The sequence below is a fragment of the Eurypyga helias genome, unplaced genomic scaffold, assembly GCF_000690775.1.
Source record: "Eurypyga helias isolate BGI_N326 unplaced genomic scaffold, ASM69077v1 scaffold47666, whole genome shotgun sequence".
In the NCBI taxonomy this organism is placed as follows: Eukaryota; Metazoa; Chordata; class Aves; order Eurypygiformes; family Eurypygidae; genus Eurypyga; species Eurypyga helias.
The window spans coordinates 25,984-30,306 of NW_010255606.1; positions in this window are offsets into that span (position 1 = coordinate 25,984).

Genomic DNA, 4,323 nt, shown 5'->3' on the forward strand with positions numbered 1-4,323 from the left:
TACCTAACCAGAATTTGAAAGAAATGTGCGTTTCTGAGCTGTTAAAACTGTATTTTAAAATCTATTTCTGAACTTTCTTTAAAGAAAAAAAGATTTTTGTACAAAGTGATAGTTTGCATTTGTAAATTTTATCAGACTTTTTCAAATTTTCAGTACTGCTTTTTTATAACTATTGCATTGAGTCTTTCTGTTGAAGCTGTTTATTTTGTGAATAAAACCATTATGATCTCAGAGAAATGGGTGTTTTTGTCACTTAGTTTTCAAGTCCTGGTAACTTTATGGTCTAAAAACCATTGGTTTTTACCTTTGCTTGTTAATTGAAAGTCAGATATTGAGTCTGGGCTGATAGATGTAAACATGTCAGATTACCATGTGAATGTTACGTGAGAAAGCTTTATAGAAGTTTTCAAACATCATCACGAGTGCTTCAGGTATTCTTTAGCTGTGTATTCTTTCACTTCACAAACATGAAAGCAAGTATGACCAATTCTTCAGGAAATAACTTGGTTGATTTTTATTTTTTTTCTTCAACAGTTAAAAATTGGAAAGGCAATATTGCTGTTTTAAATGTCACATTTGAAAATGTGTCAACTTGTTCTGCTACTTTTCACAATGTTTTTTAATATTGTAACATTCTGAGCTTAGTTACACTTCTGATCTTCTAGATAGGAGCGGGGGGGAAAAGTTGGTTGGGTTTTTTTAACTATGAATTTTGAAGTTGAAAGGCATAGACTTCAACTCCAGCCCTATGAAGGAAGCATTTAGGGGACATCTTTCCTAGTGATTAAAAAAATAAGAGGTGTGTCAAATCTTTTTAGATGTTTTGAACCATGTGGCCTGAAGTACTCAATTTTATTGGAAGCCAAGTTTACCAAAAAAAAAAAACCTCAAACCAAAAAATAGTTGCTGCAGCAGATTGTTTTATAAACTGTGCTGCCTGAGGTCATTTGAAGCAAGTAGCTCAACATTGGCTGTGTGAGTAGTGAATAGTTGAGGTGCTCATTAGTAACTAACGACAATTTTGAAAGTCTTTCAGCATGGCATAGGTAATAGTGTGGATGTGGTCAGTAGGAAAGACAGGTGATAGTTGTATGTTGTGCAGTTGTTGATGCTGTAAGACTATGCCTTTTTACTGTATGAAATGAATACAATTGCTGGGCATATAAGAACTTGCACATTTCATGTGTAGATGATATTTCATCTTGTATAAAACATAGAAAATATTTAAGCTGTCTTACAACAGAAGATAGAACAATTCTTAAGGAAGTAGACAAGTTCTGCCTGAATCTTGTCACAACATTTTTCTTAGAAAAATGTCACATTTTTAGGTTCTTTTCTGTATTTAACAGAATTTGTTTCTGCAAGCTTTCATTTTGATTTTCAGTCAAGAGCACTTCATGTAAAATAAATTCATATTGCAGAGAAAAAATAAGGTTGCTATCTTGTTACACCACACAACTAAAAATGCTTTGGTGGCATCATGATATGTTGTTTACAGTGGGGTGGCGTTTTGTCCAACGCACTTCTCGCTTTCAAAATTATTTGTGCATTTTGGCAGCGTGGGTTAATTCCAGGAAAACTTCACTTGAAGGAATGCTTTCTAAAAGGAATTCTTCAGCAGCTCCCCGCAAACATTACTGAAAATTATCTGTGTTTCATAACAGTGTGATGGCAGAAGCTTACTTAATTTATCTAGACTAATACACCACTTACAATATTAGGAGTTTGGTAGCATAAGTTTTATTAACCCATAATCTCTGCTCTGTTCAAGTCAAAAAGCTTGTTAATTACATCTTTAGTAAGTGGCAATATATTGAAACAATGGATGTGAAAACGTAAAACATTTGTTAAAAAAATAAAGCACTTGATCTCTGACATGCTGATCAGGAAATGCCAGCTTAAACATCTTCAATTTTGTGTTATTTCATACTAACTGATAAAAATACTGTTCTCTTTGATGGTGAAAAATGGGAGAGGGTGAGATTAGGACTTGAGCTGGGCTCTTTGCTGCATTTACAATTTCCAGGTGTTTTGTGGGTTTGGTGGGTTGTTTTGCGTGTGTGTTTTTTTTTTTTTTAATATTAATAGGCCATTCTATTAAATACCTAGTAAAAATAGCTGTTATTTTTACCATTGCTTCTGTGAGCAGGTTAATACTAGCTGACAGCAGCGGGACAACGAGCAGCAGTTGGACATGTGCACGAAAACAGAAGCGTGCTTGGAAGACCGGTGTGCCAGGAGGGTCCGCAGCCTAGCGCCGGGTCGGTGATACCCAGTGCATCTCCAGTTCGTAGCAGGCTGGCGCTTAGGGGCAGTCTGAGCCTCTGTGCGTCTCTGTATGAGGCCTCGCCCATTAAGTGGCCTGATTCTTTAACCTGTTTTTGGGGAACTCTGCAGCATCCTGTGCCAGGAGTTCCTGGATTTCACAGTACCACACATTGTTCTCATAACTCTGCCTGATCGCTTTGCTACTTTCCGGTGTGTTTTCTGAATAATGGTGTGTAGCTGTTTCCTGCTTGCTATCTTGTGTGTTGTTTTTATAGACCTAAACCTGAATGTTCTTTGCCATTTCTTCTCCAGAAATTAAAATTTAACTGTAATCTCTCCTTGTGTGGGACTGCTCTAAAACCCTGATTATTCCTTCAGTCCTTTGTTTGGTTTACTCTATTCTTTATAAAGGAAAAGAGGCCAAAATACTACGTAGTATTCAAAGTGAGGATGTTCCAGGAGCTGCATGGTGATGTAAGAGTTCAGGGGGTTTGTTTTCAGTCCATCCTCTGGATTGCTGTGGAGCGGAATGATCCACCGTGATCCTGGCCTTTCTTTGCTCAGCATTAACAGCTGGTTGTAGACTGTGCACAGCAGTGGAGTGACTCGTGCACCTAGTCTAGAATTAGCTCTGGGGCTCTAGGTTGTGTTTTGAATTGCAGTTTGACTGAAAGACTTGAGTTAGAGGTTCTGTGATGTTCTTCACTGTTCTGCTTTTTGAACAAAAAAAACACCTGGGACGGATTTTGTGATGACCTGTTCTGTTCTTGTAAGCTTAAGGTTTGCCTTTCAAACGTGGTTGTAATATCCAGGACTACAGACACAGTAAGGGGACTGCATCCCTTGTGCTAGGACTCCCTGGCTGAATTTGTGGTGGCATTAGGTGTTTGTAGAGGGGAGATGTGGATTCACCATCCACGTAGGAATTAGTTGTGACTGAACTGTTTGTGGTGTTTGTAAGAACAGAATTCTGTTCTGTAATTATATCTGGAGCAAGGTCTGTGAAGCTTGATTCTATATATGCTTGAGTCTGAAGAATTATTTTTTTTTGGGGGGGACACCTACCACATTTAGGCCATATGTTTTATAAATTGTCAAAATATGACCTTGTGGTGTGAAAGCAGTTAGATAAATTTTTGGACAAAACTATCCAGTCTCTGTGAAAAATACTTTTAAATTGTCATTAACAGATGATTTCCAAAGCAATTGTTGTTGCTCTTTAAGCAATATTGCTGTCTTCAAATTCTAGATAGTTCATCCACAGTTCTCCCTGGGAATAGGAACCTGACTGCAAAAATGTTTTTCTGTTTGCATTGTTCATGTTGAATGAATATTATTTTAACCTGGGAGTATGGTGTTCTGTAATTTACTTAAGGCAGCAGTAGCATAACTCTTAACTTTTGAATGCAGGCTGTAGTCTAGAATAGCTGGGCACATGTCCACCACCAAAATACACGAGCTAGGGTGGGTGCTTCAAGCTCCAGTAGCAATTTAAGTGGCTCCCTCTCATTAAATTTGTACAGTTTTATGGATTTAAAAAAAGAACTCATCTTCATTCACCATTCTTAAACTACTTTGAATTATCTTTCACTGTTGAGGAAAGCATAAGGCTAGTTTTCTTGGAGAATCTCAAAAAGCAAGAGTTTATTATTATGTTAGCAGAGAGAACTGACTCCAGTTACTCTAATAACATTCAGAGAGCAGAGAAACTTGTCCTTCAATTTATTTTCCATTAGATAAGTTAGTGGGTTGTTTTAAAAGCTTTTTTTATTTGTCAAAATATTTATTTAAGAAATGGTGAACTCAACATGCAGAATAAAAGGGTGTTTTCATTAAAACTCTACAGAAAACATGTATTAGTAGGTTAAAAGTGGCATGAGCAAAATATTACTTTATACGCTGGAAAACCTTGAGGTCAGTTCAGAGATACTCTGCCTTTTTTTTTTTTATGTTTTCCTCAAGCAAGTCTGTAATTTGGCTGAGACCAGTTAGGGATTTTATTTTCTTGTCTACGCCTCATGGCTATCATCAAGCATTTTCTTCTAACTTAAAAAA